Source organism: Vombatus ursinus, unplaced genomic scaffold (genome assembly GCF_900497805.2).
Source record: "Vombatus ursinus unplaced genomic scaffold, bare-nosed wombat genome assembly UNPS02014841.1, whole genome shotgun sequence".
In the NCBI taxonomy this organism is placed as follows: Eukaryota; Metazoa; Chordata; class Mammalia; order Diprotodontia; family Vombatidae; genus Vombatus; species Vombatus ursinus.
This window is the reverse complement of record NW_020954619.1, coordinates 31,697,457-31,716,432: the sequence shown is the minus strand read 5'-3', so window position 1 is coordinate 31,716,432 and position 18,976 is coordinate 31,697,457.

Genomic DNA, 18,976 nt, shown 5'->3' with positions numbered 1-18,976 from the left:
CAATGTTATCATGTTGGTGATGACAAAATATTTAAATAAACAATTCAATGGATAATCGTTTGTACTTCATTTTATTTTGAATCACTGCTGGTCTTCTTTATTTGTCCTTTCATCCTAAAATATGTCCAATTCTTGTAACCACTTCTTAAATACATACGTTTCTGTATAGCAGAGTTTCTATTTCATGTCCTGTAAATGAAATGGAATTTCACAGTGACATTCTTCGCTATAGAGTGGGATCTAGAATATTCAGAATGGCTCTTTGTGGAGCCTATCTAAGGAACTTACAACTTATGATACCAAGAAATCCTCATTAGAGCACAGCCTCTTCTCTATAATCTTATATCCTGTACTCTCAGGCCTGTGCTACAGTGATATTCCAGTATGCCTATAAAATGACCAAGCATATGACTCCTCTTTGCAAGATGTCTAACAACTTGGTGAGAATGAGAAAAGAATAGCAATTGACTGGCTTTACTTTCAGAGACTCTTTCTGGTACATGGGGGAATAGCTTTTGTTCCCCCCCCCCCCAATCAAATAATACAGTTTGGAAGGCTGAGCAAGTTTGGATTAAAATCAGATTATGTATCATTTCAGGGATATTTCACTATGTCCTCCTGCCATACTTGAAATTTGGAAATAACACATACTTTCCACATCTACCAAAAATTCTCTTGAAAGGAAGTTGTTCAGCATTCTTTCAATAACCAAAAAGATAGAAAGTTATATGTAGACAATAGCCCATAATACACAAATAGGACATTGGTGTAACCACCAACCCTGATGCAATAATATACTGAATTCCATTTATGTTCTCAGATATACTCCAGATCCCGACAAATCCACTTATCCAGAACCTTGTTAGTTTTTCTGGAAATGGATAGTGGCATTGTCCGCCTCCCCTGTCTCTGGGGCCCCAACTGTCTCCAGTCATAGATAGGAAAGTTTATGTGACTGTTGATAGAAGCACAATCATCATACTTTCCTAGATTGATGAGCTGATAGAAATAAGAGGAAAAAAAATCGCTTATTTAGTGTCCTCACTCAGAGTCTTCCCATACAGACTATGTAATGTTAGTACTGACCTCTCTGACAAACAGTGTGTTATGGAATTCCATTCTCTCAATTCAGTTGTTTTTGTTTGTTTTTTTTTTTTTGGCACACTAGACTAGAATTTTATAGTTTAAAGAAATTTGGATGTCAGTTATTCGAATCCTTTATTTTCACATGTGAAGAAAGTGAGACCCAGAAAGGTAAAGTATCTTATACAAATTGACACAACCTTGGTGAACCCTAATCTAGGGTTTTCTCCATTGCACTGCGCTCTTCTTTCCTTTTGATTCTTCCTCCATTTGCAGAGTATAGTGTTCTTGTAGATCTTAGGTAGTCAGTCTCTTAAAGAGAAAGGATGGAGAAGGTTAAATCTCTAGCCTCTAAGGTAATGCTATTTTTAATATTACAAAAGATTTTCCAGTTCGGCTATAGGAATTTTTCACTCATCTAGGCTCTTCTGGCAGGATAGGGTCAATGTTCATTGTCATATGTAAGCAATGATGAGTATCAGCTAGAATTAGGGTTAGGTTCTTTTTGACCACTGAGTGTTCCTAGTAAAGCCATATGGAGCTCATGGATACATTTGGATAAGGCATTGCAGAGGGAAAGGAAGAAGAGGAAGGAAGATTAAAGGGAGAGAGAAAAATAAATGTAGGTACAGAATGTGGGAAAAAGAGGATGCTTCAGGTACTACTCATTTACATTCATATTGTCAATTGCTTACAGCCTTGAGAGTTGGTTGTTATGATTCTGAGCTTTGTTTCCTTTAAACTTGCTCTTGTATTAATTCCACTAAATACTGCTATTCTTCCTACCCTGTTACCCGATGCTTACTTCTGATTCCAAATCACAGAATTTTCCCCTAAGAGGCAATAGAGGAGCTACAAAAGGCAAAGGGCAGCTAGGTGGCACAGTGGATAGAGTGTGTAGTTTGGAGTCAGGAAGGCTCCTCTTCTGAGGTCATTCTGGACTCAGACACTTACTAGCTTTATGACCCTGGGCAAGTCATTTAATGCTGTTTGCCTCAGTTTCCTCATCTGTCAAATGAGCTGGAGAAGGAGATGACAAACCACTCTAGTATCTTTGCTAGAAAACCTCAAACAGGATCACGAAAAGTCAGATATGAACAACAAAGGACTAAACAATAAAACTAAAGGCAAAAGAAGAAGGTACCAGAGGTTTGCTAGTCGGGTTCTGGAGGATAGGAAGCCTACTATTTATGTTGACAATAGCAAGGCAGCATGGTATACTTGAAAAAAAAAAAAACAAAAACAATGGACTCTTGGGTCTGTTCAAATTATAGCCTTGATATTTGCTAGTTCTGTAAATTTGGGTTGTTATTTAGCCTCTCTGAGTTTCAGTTTCTATATCTGCAAAGCAGGGATAATAATAGCCATATTACACCTTCTTTACACAGTTGTATGAAAAGCACCTTGTAAACAAAGTGCAACACTAATGTAAGTAGTTAAAAATAATCACGTCAGCATTGGTGGTCTCAGATCTTTGAAAAATAATTAAATTTAGCCTAAAAGGAACTAAACTGTGAGAAATGAAAATGTTCAAAATATTAATACATAACATAGAGAGGAAGCATGGCATAGAATATTGAGCTGGTCTTGGAATTTGCCATCAGGAAAAACCTCTTGTAGAAGGAATATGTAGAGGGAAGAGTGGAGTCTTGAAGCCAAAGATTCCCAGAGGCAAGGGTGAAGGAAAAGAATATTACAGGCATGGCAGGGTGGAGGGGGTGGAGGGAAGAGGGAATAACCAAAGCAAATGCATGCAGATGGGGTGTTGTGGGCAGGGAACAACGAGTAGGACTAGATGTCTCAATGGTACAGAATGTGGAGAATAAAGTTTAAGGAGACTGGAAAGATAGAAAGGGGGAAGTTTGTGAAGAATAGATGTGAAAATATGCAATTTGCTGTGATAGTTACTTTAAATTTAGAGCTGAAGTCCTAGGGATCTATGGATTTCTAAAGAAGGAACATAGTGGAGAAGTGAGAGGGCCATGGAGAGAGTAGCTGTCAAAATTCAAGAGGTTGTTTGGTACCAATGGCAGCTGCAATGCTCAGGGTGAACTTTTGCTCTTCACTGCCTCCTTTTTCCCCATGACTTCCCTCCCTGTTGCCTTTAATCTCATCAGTGAAATTGACTAAAGACATTAGAACTATAGAATATCTGAAAAACAATGCCTGCAAAATGAACTGTAGATTTCTATTTTTATTTTTCTCCTATTTCTGATTTTGTACATGGGTGGTGGGAAGTCTTCAGCAGAACTGTAGGAGGAAGACATTTGAGAACCACTAGGCCAGAATACCCAAACCACTGATACTTTTTACCCCCCTTGAAACTGAAGTGGCTTATAAGACTTTGGTCAACCCTAATGAGGAGAGATAGATGAGTAATCCAAACAATACTTGGATAGATTCATGGTTATTGATATTTGTACTACCTGTAGTTTACCACTGATACGCACATTAGTAACTGACATTTATATGGAGTTTTAAATAGAATACGTACTTATTTAACACCTTCACATTTCCTGTGATTTGTGTCCATTTATATGAATCTTCCACAGCAAATCTACCCAATGTGCTGGAGACCTTTCTGTAGTTTCTGTAATATTTTGTGGGGAACTGTACATCCCTACTGCTGTCCATCCTTCATCATGACTGGCTCACCCCCTCTTTAGACACACGTGCTTGGTGATGGTTTTTTCATACTTTAAAATCCTCAAACAAGAAATAGTAAATGTTTCTCTTATGTTTAAGAGTTTAGAAACTTCTTTAGTATAATAAAGCTACCCTGTGAAGATACAGCTCAGAAGGAGAAGAAAAACTGTTTGCCTTCTTATCCAACTTTTCCCTTTCTTTCTCTTGCTTGTTAGGAACAACAATAACAACAAAAGAATAGTTTGTGCTTACATATCTTTAAGGATGAACCTAGGAATTTACTGGATCCTGCTTGGAGAGCCAATTGTTAAATTTTCTGTGTGAACATTTATACCTTGGAAATTGGCAAGTGCTACAAATCAGGACTTGATTATTACTTTGTTGATTGTCCAGACCTAAGGAAGTGATGGAGAAAGTGTTAATAATCTAAATTAAATTTAAAAGTATGTCTTGTGTACATTTTTTCACCTGGAGAACTGGTTGTTAAAATTTACCAGCACATTCCTTAGTTTAACTCACAATGAACCTGTGAGGTTGGTTCTATCATTATGACCCATTTATCAAATGGGGAAACTGAAGTTCATAAATATTAAGTGACTTGCCTAAGGTCATGCAGCTGGTAAGTATGGGGGGCAGAAGTGAAATTTATATCTTTCCTGACTCCAAGTGTAGTGCTCTTTCCAATGCATTATTGCCTCCCAAAGGCCAAATATCTCCATTCATACTGATACAAAATGGGTAGCTGGGCAAGGATGTCTCCCCTATGTGACGACTTGCTATTTGGGGCTTATGTTTCCCCTGGAATGGGAGAAATTAGTAAATATTGGTTTAGAACATCTCTTCTTACTGGAACTCAAGATCAACTGCGAGATGTTTTTAGAAGGAAAAGTCTAGACAGATAACAGTTCACTTAAAAGTGGGTGATAGCAGCAAGAAGTTGATCAAAATCCACAGTGTGGATAATTTGCCCAAAGGTAATGAAAGTGAATTGCACATGATTCCCACTCCAAATTTCTTTTATGGTTTTATATTATATAGTTTTATCTTATATAGTGTTATAGTTCCTTCAACTATTGCTACCAGAAGTATATTCTGATTGAATAAACTTTACCTGGATCTGTGGTAATGTGTCATGAGCATCATTGTTTTAGTATTAAACTTTGCAATATATCTGCTGAGCCAAGATTATCCAAATGGAATTCCAAAGTTGGAAATTTTCTTTTTTCATTTCTCAAGTACACCTTCCCTTTATTCATCCACAGTTGAGCCAATTGGGTAAAACTTGTCCTGTTTAAATGTTCCTTTGATCAAGGAGCATTTATTGAAGGGGATGAATGAATGAGTTCCTACTCAGAAGGAAAATAGGAGGTGGTTTCTCTGCATATGACTGCAGAACTATTATAGGGACTACTCTTGCCCACTGGTCAGGGTGGGGCTGCAGCAGATTAGTTTGACTGAATGGACCTCCTGCTGTGATAAGTTGGGGATAGATATGTAGTAATTTCCCCAGTTCCAAAGAGGGCCCTTGTTCCAGATAATACTTTGGAGTTGAGTGTCTGTTTTCAGAAAGCACAGTTGAAAAAAAAAAGCCTTTCAGAAAGCATATAGAAAAGAATAATCAACAAGCATTGATTAAGTATCTATTATGTGCCAGGTAATATGGGAAGCTCTGGGGGATAGAAAGGAAAAGCAAAATGGTCCCTTCTTTCAATTCATGCCAGTTTGTAAGGTCTGGGGTGAAGGAGCAGGTCTAGGGGAAGATCAGGTGGGTTTTTCCCCTAAATATTTTTTTTCTGAAAAAAGTTCCCCTTCAATGCTTGAGGCTTCTCTTTTTCATTCATTCTAACTTGGGGCTGCATATATGTCCCAGCTACAAAAGAGAATGTAGAAGAGAGTGAAGGTCAAGGTAAGGATAGGTTACTCCAATTTTAACTTTGTCATGACAAATGAAAAAATGCTTTTTTGGAGAAACCCAAATATTAGGCTGAGAATCTACCTGTAACTTTTTCCCCCTTCATGGGTGATAGGAATAACTACTACTTTAGATGTGCAGGAAGCAGATTTTTAAAATGCTGGCTTATGCTGCTTCTTTTTTCTGATTTTCAAACATGGTTTCTCCAGAGATACCAATTTCTTCTCAAGTAATGCTTGTGGTAAATAAGCTTTTCCCCTCTTATTACAATGCTGTTATGCAGCCTCTGTACAAGACTGTGATGTATTGGCACACAGAGAAAACAGATTTTGAAGTATCTGATTCAGCAAAACATTTGCTTCCAAACTTCCAAGTCACAAAAGTTATCTGAATTTTCTTTCAAATTATACACCTTCCTAGAAATAATTCTATCATGTCTACTTGTTTCTATCATCCCTCTACATATTTTAAAATTTTTATTTTTTTCATTTACATCTGCAATGATAATACCTACTCATCAGTAGTACATATTTCTCTGTCTTTCTCTCTGTCTCTGTCTCTGTCTCTTTCTCTCTACTTATCTCTCTCTTCCTCTTCCTTCATTTAAAGTATGTTCCCATTACTGCCTTAGGAAACAATCAGCACAGGCTCCAGATGTTTGAGTTTCTAGAAGCATTTCCCCCCAGCTCAGGGGTCTGTCCCTATCAAGCCATCCTGAAAATCCATACACTTTCATGAGTATGCCTTTTTGACACTGTTCTGGAAGCCAATTAGATCTGCTTGCCATATGTGTCTAAACATTCAACATAAATTCATTTTGGAAATGGTGTTCTCCTTTTATGTGGTTTCATTATAAGTGTCCTGGACATTGATAAATGCTAAACATGCATAGAAAGTAGTAAGAGGGGGAAAACAATAGAAGCTACTAAGATGAAGGTTGGATTTCTTCAGTAATCTTTCTTTTGAACCATTTGGGTCATGGACTTCTAATCAGTGCAAGAGATGAGACCAGACAAAGTATCTCTGTTCAGTTAGACTGATGGTTCACAATTACATTAATCCATGAAAGCTGGTAGATATAGGCTGCTGATGCAGAAAAGATGCTACAATTTTAAAAGAGTTTCTGAACCTTAGCCCTATGCAGAGAAATTTCAGAACACTGCTCAGAAACAACCTTGTTCTATGAACAACCTGAATTTATTCTAGCAGAAGATGAAGAAGGAATAATTCTTGTGCTATTATCTGGTTCCTTTTCTCACTAGTAAGATTGTGTTGTTATTTCATTTTTCAAGATTTTCTTAGCCTGCGGTTCTCATTTTACAAATATAGTAACCTGTGATTATCATGTGAAACACCAGTAAGCTTACATTTTAAGCATGAACCATAGAAGGTTTGATTTAATTTGTAGGATCATGGATATAGCTATAGGATGCTAGATCCATGGCTAGAAGAGACTGCGAAGGCTATTTAGTCTAACTCCCTTATTTTACATAGGAGGAAACTGAGGGCCAAAGAAGTTAAATGATTTATCCAAGATCATACAAAGGTAAGATATGAACCCAACTCTACTAAAACTAAAGTCAGTGCTCTTTCCAACCCATGAGCATTTTTGAGAACCTACTGTTTATAACGTGCGAGGTGCTAGTATTTAAAAAAAAAAATGAAAGCAGCCCTAATTCTTTGGTAATTCACATTCCATTGGGAAAATACAACATATACTTAAGTAGATAAAATGTACATAAAATATTACAAAGTTATTTTATAAATAAGAAACTGCTAATCATCAGGGGAATTAGAAAAGATCTTAAAGTGAATGGGCAGTGGCACTGGAGCTGGGCTTAGGTGTTAGAATCAGACACTAGAGTTGGATGGAAACTTGGAACTTACAAAGTCAAACCTCTGTCATTTTACAGATGAAGAAATGGAAGGACACAGAGATGAAGTCATTTGATCAAGGTCAAGTCAGCAGCAGAGCCATAGTTAGATTCTGGGTTTTATGGTTATTATTCCAAACTTCTTTCCATGACACCATGCTGTCTCCCATGAGTAGACAAACCTTAACTTGGTGTCTACATGAGTAATGCTTTTATGAGCATACGACATTTTGTCAGTGAATTTTCACTCTATTATGGTAGTTGGCTAATGATGGCTTGACTGTGCTTTCCTTTTTGGTATCACATCAGTGAAATAAATTAATTATTAAATCACGTATTGGAAGAGATATGGTGTTCATTAGGAGCCATTGTCAGAGGGAGAGCACAGCCAATGCTGATGCTTTCAGCATAGAATATGACACTTTCTGGATTTCATTTATTCAAGGTAACCGGCATTCATTAGAAATGTGTCTGAATTGGAAGACATTAGCCAGTGAGTTATGCTTCATTTGCTGAGACAGTGCCGACAAACCATATACATGCCTGTGACCAGCAGGATGCCCTGGAACCTTTCCCAGCTGACTAAAATGGTGATGATTTCCAAGAGAATGTGTTGTTACTCTCCTAATTTAATTAGAAATTTCTTTGTCAGAGATTTGGATTATAAATTTCATTTCACTAAGTAGCCCCCTCCCCATTTGCACCTCTAATCTTGGCAGTTCAATGTCATTGGTTAACATTAATAAGTACCTCGGGGGGGGGGGGATGTACAGGCAAACAGTTACACTCAGTCAAACAGCTGGTTTCTTTGAGCAGACAGAAAGGTTGATTTGAGTCAATAATCATTTTGATTGCATATAGTTGTGTTTTGTACCCCTCTCAAACTAATCTGGTTCATTTAGACATAACCTTGGAGTAACACTTGCGAACTTTGGAAGTTAATGATTTCTGCTATTTTAAATGTAATTAGTTCTGAACAAATATGAAAGGGTACACCATTATATGCAGAGGATTTAATTTTTTTGAAAAATAAAAGGAATGAAACCAAATATAGTCACCAAATTCCATAGATGATTATTACCACCAGGTTTCTAAGCTTTGAGGTTTCCTGATTTTTGAGGAATGAAAAGGAAAATTTTAATAATGAGGTAGACATCTTTCCAAGCATAAATTTATTACTGAATTACAATGCCTTAGGGTCAAGGGTATCTCCAAGGTAGGTCAACTTTCCTGTATGTAGCTGCAGCTATAGAGGAGACAACATTACCAGTCTTGCTACTGTTATTCTAACTGTAATTTTCCTTAAATAAGCAAATTCCCCTCCCATTGGTGCTTGCCTTCTGGTCTTTGTCTATTAATAAAAATCTCAACCACAATAGAGCATTCTACCTTAGACATAAGGGGCTGGCAGGTCCTTCTCTGTTAAGTTGAGGCTTAGTCTCCCTTCTAATACTTCAGAATGAATACTGAAACAGAAATATCAAAGGTTAACCACTAAAGGCATTGAATAAAAAGGTTTCCAAATAGGAAGCAATATTAAGGAATTAATTTCATTTCAAAAGTATCTTTTTTTTAACAACCAGAAGAGCCACATAATTCATGTCTGTTGAAATCTTAGTGTGACAAACATTTTTACCCAGGTGATTAAAGCCTAGCTGGGATTTATTAGGCTGGTGTAAAAGTAAGCATTGGATTGAGTGCCTGAGGCCTAATAACAATCTGGCAGCAATTTAATAAGAAAGAGAAAGCTGGCTTCCAAATAACTACTCTGTACTCTGACTTGAACTTTTAAAAACACATACTTTTTTGTTTGTTTTTCATGAGAAACTGTATTTGGGGAAAATCTTGACTTTTTCTATATATATTTAATTTTTTTATGGTGCAGTGATGCTGACTTGGGCAAGAATCCTACAAGATGAGAAAGCTTTGATGGGTTGTAATCTGAACTTGTCAAGGGAGAACTTACACTGATCTATTGAAATCTACTTAACTTCCTGACATGGAGGATAGTAGAAGCTGAGGCAGATAGGTAGGAAAGTAGAGAAAAATCCATGTTAGTAAAGTGTCGGTAAAATATTCTATATAATTTTCAGATGATGCAGAGTTTTTCTTGACCCATTGACTTTGTGAATGGGGCCTGGTACAAAACAAAACAAAAAACACTTGATTATCAAAATCCTTGGTTCTATAGCTATATACATAGATTGCTTTGACTGATTTAAAGGAGAAAAAAAAGGAAAAATAGGAGAGCTGAATTATTGGAAGTCAATGTGTTAAAGTAGAAAAGACCTGGATCCTATCTCTGCTTCTTCTGTGACCTTGGGCAAATAGTTTTTCCTCTTTGTACCTCAGTTTGCTCCTTTGTAAAATTGTGTAAGGCTAGATTATCTTTCAGTTCTCCCTTCCTTCACTACTCATTCTACAGTTCTCTTATATGGTATAATGCTACATTTATGACCTCAGTCAAGGCTGGCATAAAGTATTTTATACTATGTGGGCTATTTGTGCCATTGAGAATAGGGAATCCACAATTTGTTTCTCTATCTGCTGTTCAAGTATCTTCTGATACATAGTTATTTATGTCTAGTTGTGTTTTTCCTGAGAGTTTGATTCTTAAATAGTATGGTGGCATCCAACTGAATTTCCCTCCTGTTACCATTCCTCCTATATTAATGTCAGAAAGACCTTATGTGACCCTAGGCTGGTCATTTCTTAATTTTCAGGCAACTAAGATAATTTGCAAAAAGGTACCTATATACCTGAGAAAGTATACTGTGCAGTAATGCAGAGCTGTCAAACTCCCACCTCCAAAACTCCCGAGTGTCTCCTGAACAAGATTAAAATGGAATTGGGAAATTTTTAACAAAATAAACCAAATACAATAAAACATCAGTTAATTTGTGATTAATTTGTGTTTCTAGGTCAGTATGGACCCACAGGGATCTGTTTCTTTCTATCAGATTTTAACACCACTGATGTAGTTGATAGAGCTTGGAGTCAGGAAAACCTAGGTTCAAATCCCATGACAGACATGTATTAGCTGCACAGACCTAGGCAAGTTGCTTAATTTCTCTGTGTGTCAGTTTCCTAATACGTAAATTTAAGGGGTTCATGGTCTCTGGGGTCTATTGTAGTTCTAAAATTATCACATGGGTGATTGTTGTTATTCTTTGGTGATACTGGTAGAGCTCCATATACAAATGAATTCAGGTCTGGTCCAATAATAATAATAACAATAACAATAATAACAATAATAATAATAATAATAATAATAAAGTATATGTTATTGCCCTTCCAATATTTTTGCTGTTCCTACTCCACCCCTACTCTACCTATCAATACCCATGATGAGAATATTCCTGTGAGGTCTTAGCACAGGACTTTGCACATAGTACGTACCTAATAAATGTTTATTGAATTGCTTAGTCTTTTTGTTCAGGCTAAATTTTGGCTCACTTCTCTATTTCTTCCTTCTTATTTCTCTTGCCATCAACTATCTGAGCAGATGGATGCCCTGGTGATTGACTCTGTTGAAAAGGGTCACTAATGAGAGCTATGATAATTTTCTGGAGTGTTTGATGGGGAAATATATACCTGGCTTCTTCAACAAGATGAGCATCTGTTTGGACCTTCAGTTAACTAATCAATTTTGAAGATGGAAGATTTTGGGTCTTGTGCTCTTGGCTAGAGAGGAGAAAATGGTTTGCCTTTTTTCTTTGGCCAAAGTAACCTTTTAGAAGTTATCCTCTACCTTCAGCTTCCAAGCAAAGCTGAGCAAAAATGATCCAGGCCAAGATGAAAAAAAAAAAAAAACCTCACAAATGCAGCTGGTGTTATAACGAGGTTATAACCTGACTATTTCGAGTCATGGCAGTTATTGCCAGATAGATGCCAAATTGGATCTGAAACAGTGAACTCATTCTCAGTTATATTTTGTGTTTAGGCAAACTCCTGGCAAGAAGGGGAGGGTGGGAATGATTTGAAACTGCAATGGTTTTCAGGTGGTAAGCTAGATGAGCCAACTTCAATGTAGTTTGCTGCATATGCTGAGTGGATTCCTTGGCTGTGTACATCTCATCTATATTGATTATACTAAGACCTTGCAGAGATCCTCTTGTCATGGTAATATGCACCAATAATTGAAGACTTGTCTCAGTAAAGATCACATGGCCAATTCTATAAGACCCAAACAAGCATGCCAAGGACAGAAGTCCAGAGAAATTCTAGGAATCAGACTTGATGACTCACAACACTTTTTTTCTGGATTTATTGCCAGACAATATTCCATATTGAGCCAAAAGGAAAAGCTTTTCCTTTCCAAGTGAATAAGAGCTATGAAGACCTCACGATGACATTTTCTACCAGCCTAAGCCAGCACAACTTCGTAAGCCATAGGCCATGTTGGTTAATTGGGAGAAGGTAGCAGGGTAGTGAGAAATCAATCTGATAGGTCCAATATGAAAAAAATACTCTTTGGTTTGAGAAAGGAGGATGTATAGTGCTGAAGTTGTCTGGGAACTGGAATATTTGTTTACATTGTGGAAAATTAACAATTAATATACATATTAGCCCACGATACCCCCTGTGTAATACTACTACTAATAATAAAATAATAACAATACTGATGATGATAACTGATCTTGATAAAGCACTTTAAGGTTTGCAAAACAATTTACATGCATTATGTCATCAAGTCTATATTTCTGTAGAGTGTGTGTAGCCTGCACTGTCCTTCCAACTCCCCCCAAAATTTTGATTTGCATTCATTTATCTGTATGCTGGTTGTTTAGCATGTAAACTTCTTGAGGAGAAGTACTATTTGATTTTATTCTTGTATCCCCAGAGCCTAGCGCAGTGTCTTAAACATAGTAGGTGATTAATATATGCTTATTGAATTGCATTTCTTTTTCATTTTCTCAGTTAAGTAGAAGTTTCTTTAAATATTCCACAAAAGACAAATTTTGTCTTGGTGTACACTCAAGTCATTGCCAATTTGAAGAGCTCTCAGTAGATTGGAGAACCCGAAAGGGTAAGGGGGGAGATGCAGTTCCAACATAATTTCATTCTGTAAGAAATGCACTGATATGTTGGATAAATTGCAAGCAGATGTTCCTTTTTCTAAGCTGCATTGGACATGGGGTCTGGGCCTTTGTGCTTAATTAGTATCAGTAATTAGAGAGGAGTCATTCTAAGAGAATGCACTTCAAAGACTAATTTGAATTGCTATTTTGGAAAGACAAAATATGAGTCCTGATTCATGTTAGTGACAGAAGATACATCGCGACTCTGGTTTAATCAGTTTCTATGAAAGCTTAGCTAAGTTTTAAAAAAAATGGTTAGTAATCTGATTTTTCAGCTTCAAATGTTGGTGTCAGAAATCTGTGAAGGAGGTGAAGTAGAAAGAAGGGGAAGTATGATTGGGAAGCCTTCAAACTCTGAAGTGCCCAAGACCAGAACCTACCTAGAATGAAACAACTGGGTCTTTTATCTACAGAGTGAAATCTAGAGGGTCCAAAATATGTAACATGACAATAGAGATAAAGAAATGTATGCAAAGTCACAGAAGTAGTAAATGAAAAAATCCAGGACATGAAACCAGTTTTAGTGACTCTACTGGATTTTTTCCTTCTTCCTGACTCCCTTCTTCCCTCCCTCCCTCTTTTATTTCCTTCCTTTCTTTCTTTCTTCTGCTTTATTAACTAATTATCCCTCCTAGTCATAGGGCCATTATCTTAATTATTTCACACCTTTTTTTTTCTTTCAAATTATGAATTGCAAAGTTGTTTTAAGAGTATGCTTTGTGCTGTTTGGCCTGGGTGCCAAAATTGTCAGTTACTGCTCTAAGACTGCCTGCATTTTCTACAAGGTCAATAGAGTTGTATTAGCAGAGTTGTTGGTGATGAATTTGGTGAGTTTGTGTTCTATCTGTGTCTAATAGCTAATCAAAATGAATGTATCATTTTTTCCACAGGTTATTTTGGTGTCATATATAGGCAGTGTAAAAAGACATGGTGTTATAGTTCAAAGACCTAGGTATAAGTTGCCCCTCTCTCATGTGACCTTGGTTAAGTTACTTCAACTTCTTGGGCCTCAGTTTTCTCATGTGCAAAAGAAGTTTGAACTAGATTCTTCAGTCCCTTTGGATTGTGATAGTATATGGGCCTAGATTCCAGACCTTTTTATTCTCAAAGCCAGTGCATTTTCCATTACCATATGATGTTTTCTGCTAGGAACTGATGAGCTAAACTGTTCTAGGCTGAGAATGATGGATTGATTGGTTTCACACAGATAAAGTAAAACTTTAAGCAGTCCTCCCATTGATCACACTGTGTAGGTATAATAGTAATAATAAAACAATAATAACATAATAATAAGAGGTCCTGGAAATAGAAATATGATCAATCATCCTTCAGTACTGTAAATAATACTTAGGGCATTATGACTTTGGGCAAGTCACTTAATCTCTATGGGTCCAATTTTCCTCGTCTGTAAAATGAGGGAATCGGTTTAGAATGTCTTTTGAGATTCTTTCCATTTTAAGATCTATGATTTCTTCCTTCAGTTTGTCAGTAGGACTTTTTCTGAATACTTGTCTCTTTCTTCTTCTATCTCCCTACTTTCTTTTCCTTACTTTCTACTCCACTGACCAGGAGGCTTGAGGTGAGGAGTGGAGTAAAATGACTAGGTGGGAGGAACACTAGATTAGGGAGAAAGAATAACTCTGTGTTTGAGTCCCATTATCTGCCACTAACCAATTATGTGACTTTGGGCTAGTTGCCCTTACTCTCTAAGCTTTAAATTTCTCATCTGTAAAATGAGGGAGTTGAATCTAAGATGCCTCTTGGCTCAAAGACTTTATGAATTATTGGACTTGTTTTGCCACTAAGGAATTTAGCTAATGAAACCAATATATGATTTGTGACCCAATATTCCTCCTGCTGGGAAACTGTAGAGGGAATTTCTGTATGAGTAGAAGATTAGATTAAGTAGGTTTTAAAAGTCCCTTCTATTGTCTTGCTGCCCACATAAATTATGAAGTGAGTCAACCTGATTGGGGGAGAGGGAGGGAGAAAGCTTACGGTCCCAGCATATTGGTAGGAATCTGTAAGCCATTTCTATGACAAAGATGCAAGTACAAACAGCAGCAGATCCAGAGGGCTCAGCAGGATAATGGGATCTATGCGCCAGAACGATGGGTTCCAAATAAATGGTCTGTTTGGAATAAAGTCTGAAAAACAAAATCACAAAACGTTAGAGTTGGGAGGGAACTAACAAATCACCTAGTCTAATACCTCCAACTTCATACAAGAAAAAATTGAGGAAACAAATGTTGTAAGTGACAAGCCCAAGATCACAAAGGTATACGTAGTAGAGACAGGGTTAAAATTTGGGTCAACAGTATAGAACCAGACATCATAGTCTTGTATTACTGGTTGCAAGAATCAGGCAATCCTTCTTCAATAAACTACTAATCATATAATCAAACATTAGCCTTAGCATCAGTTTGTCAATCTGAGATACTGCCTTTTGTCAATGATTAAGATACATGTATGTATATGTATATATACATATATATTATTAAGTAATAAATACATCTTTGAGTCAAATCTACTTAGCTAGGACTTGGTAGAATTAACCAGCCTTTATGTTGTCAGAATTTTTGCTTTTCAAATATTGATTAAATACTTTTGAAAGTCCAATTCCCTGGGATTTCAGATTCAATTTACCTACCATTCCTGAAAATTTGGAAGCTATAGAGACACTGTTAGTTTAGGGACAGTTAATTTTATTAAAGATAACTTGTTTTGTTCAATTCTTTGTACATTGGAATTAATACACTTCTGAGCATTTTAGACAATGTCTACAGATTTTCCAATTGCATTTTCCTCTACAAGTTTTAAATTTTGTTAGAAATGGCTTATATAAGTGGCTGACCTTAAAGAAATCTGTTTTGTTTTTTTTTTTTTAGATTTTTGGCTTCTTAAAAGTTGAAATAAAATGGTTAAAGCTTGATATTAAAGGATATCATGAGCATTAGTACTACACTAGTACTATACTAGCACTATTAACTTTTCTACATTCATAAAATTTTTATATGTAGAGTAATAAGTATATTAAAAAGTTATACAAATGTATGTATTGGTGTCCGTAACAACTATTGTGTATGTACCTACCATGTACAAATCAGTCTATTAGAAGCTATATAAAACAAAGAATGTGGACCTGGTTTCTGAACTTAGTTTTTTTCACAGTATCAGACAGATTCAGAAAGCAGGACAATATACTCCCAAATGAGATAATGTACATATAATGTTTTCAAACCTCAAATTGTTATGTGAATGTCATCTGCTATCAACAGCAATAATATGATTATATTCACTCATCATCATAAGTGAATGCATGATACTTTGAGTGTCCATTCAACCTCTAGTCCTTTGAGTCTTGTCAGGAAGACAGAAACCTAGCTATTTATCTCTAGGTCATGCCAACAAGAACAAAGGCCCTAGCAAAAAGGCACTTAATTTTTCTCATTTCTCTTGTGAATACAATGGTACTCTTGGAAAAATCCATTTCTATTCTTCCACATAGAGAAATTTTAAACAATCTGATAGTTTTATGTGAAGAGCTTTATAATCCATGGGTGTGACATTTTTTGGATGGGAGTAAAAGCTGAATAGCAATGAATACATACATTGCCTTAAATATTTTGATTATCATTGTAAAGAAAATCATAATCATAATCCCATTTTTAAATGAAAAAAGTGCTTGGGGAAAAAAATCTGTCCCTTCAATTTCTACTCTTCTCCCCCCTTCCCCATCCCTCCATACTTTCACGTCTCTCTAGAACTTTTTAATTGTAAAGAGGTTTTTTTTTTATAATGTTATTTGCTATAATTGGATTTGCTCTATCATCCTGTAACATTTGTGCACAGGGAGTAAAACTGTACCCTTATTTAGCATAACTGTAGCTTTCAAAGATAGAATAATATACTCATGGATGATTAAATTTAAAGAAGAAAGAAAGAAAGAAAGAAACACATGCGTCTGGAGTATGTTTGCAAAAGAATCAACAATTGGCATATCACAAACTGGATGTGATGGTTGCTCCAACCTGTGTCACTCTGGTTCTACCTGCAGGTTGTCTTACACAGAAAGAGTCATGGGTTTTTAATCAAATGCAGCTATTTAATGGAGGTACTCCTCAGGTGGAAATAGTTTCCCAACTTTTGTTGTTTGCTCTTTATGAGAAAGACCAGTGGATCCAGGGAGAGAATTGGTGAACTCTTCTAAAACAATCAGGGACGGGCAAACTGATTTAGGGTAAATCAAAGCCATCCTTATCAAAATATTTCAAAGGAGAGGAAAACAAATCAAGAATTTCTTCCTGCCATTTTTTTTTTCACTTATTCTACTTCTTCTCTAGCTCCCTTGTGCCTCATATTAGGCTGGGAACAGAAATCCTGTCTTTATGGGATTCTGAAGCCATTTTTGCAAATGTAAGAGGTTTGAATTTTGTATTTACTTAGTTTTCAGGTCTTATCCTGTGAACTTTTGAATTGTGCTCCTCCATTTCATAAAAGCACATATGAAACCAGAGAAATATCATTCATATGAATGTCTTTTAATGTAAATTTAGGAACTGCCAATTCCCTTATAAATAGTTTTGCTGGCAGGTGCTGAATCCTTGAGAACCAGATTTTGAAAGGCTGATTGAGCTAAGACAATCCATAGGATTATTGTTATTCTTTGACAACATTTTCTACATGCCTGAAGGCAGCTCAGCTGATCCTTAAAAAAACCATTAATGGGTATTAATTTCACATGTGAACACCAGTACAACAATTACAGTTTGCTTAGAAAAGTTAGATATAAGCATCTGTTATAACATTGTATGATTTATATAGCTAACAGCTAATGGGGAATTCTGGTTGTATCAGAGCAAAAATATAAATACAAAAATGATGGCATTTTGAAATCTTCCTTTTATTATCATGTCATACAGTTTGTGATATGCCAATTGTTGATTCTTTTGCAAACATACTCCAGACTCATGTGTTTCTTTCTTTCTTTCTTCTTTAAATTTAAATTTAATCAGCTTATTATATGATACAAATCTTAAATCTAAACAGAGACTAATGAAAATAATTTTGATGTCATACATAAAAGCTTATCAGAATTAGTGAAAAATCACAGGTCACAAGATTTAACCTGGAAGGATCCTTCTTGTTGTTCAGTCATTTTCAATCATGTCTGATTCTTTGTGACCCCACTTAGAGTTTTCTTGGCAAAGATACTGGAGTGGTTTGCCACTTCCTTCTCCATATTATATATATATAAAAAGAGAGACTTAAGCAAACAGAGTTAGATGACTTGCCCAGGGTCATACAGTTAGTAAGTGTCTGAGGCCAGATTTGAACTCATGTATGTGAATCTTCCTATTCTAGGCCCAGTGCTCTATTCACTGTTGCAGCTAGATTCCCAGAAGTAATGTTAGAACCCCTTGAATACAACTTCCCCATTTTGTCAGACAAAACTTTTTTGGGTTTTTTTGATCATCTTTTTTTAAAAAAATTATTTATAGTTTTCAACATTCACTTCCTCAAGATTTTTAGTTTCAAATTTTCTCCCCATCTCATCCTACCCCCCACTCCAAGACGGCATGCATTCTGTATACCCCTTCCCCTAATCTTCCCTCCCTTCTATCTCTCCCCCCACTTCTCTTATCCCCTACCACTTCTATTTTCCCGTAGGGCAGGATATATGTCAATACCCCATTTCCTGTATTTCTTATTTCCCAGCTGCATGTGAAAACAATTTTTTAACATGTATTTTTAAAACTTTGGGTTACAAATTTTCTCCCTTCCTCCCTCCCCACCCACCCTCATTGAAAAGGCAAGCAACTCGATACAGGTTATACATGTGTAGTCATGCAAAGTATTTATTGTGAAAAACTAAGTAAATTTTCCTTCATCCTGTCCCACCCCCCCATTTATTCTATTCTCTCTTTTGACCCTGTCCCTCCTCAGAAGTGTTTGCTTCTGATTATCCCCTCCCCCAGTCTGCCCTCCCCTCTATTATCCCCCTGCTCTCTTGTCCCTTTCCCCTCTTATTTTCCTATACGGTAAGATAGATTTCCATACCCAATTGTGTATGTCATTCCTTCCTTAGGCCAAATCCTATGAGAATAAGATTCACTCATTCCCTCTCGCCTTACCCCATTTCTCCTCCACTGTAAAAACCTTTTCTTGTCTGTTTCATGTGAGATAATTGACCCCATTCTACCTCTCCCTTTCTCCTTTTCCCGGTATAATCCTCTCTCACCCCTTAATTTTATTTTCCAGATATCACCCCTTCATCTTAAACTCACCCTGTGCCCTCTACCTACCTACCTACCTACCTACCTACCTACCTACCTATCTATCTATCTATCTATCTATCTATCTATCTATCTATCTATCTA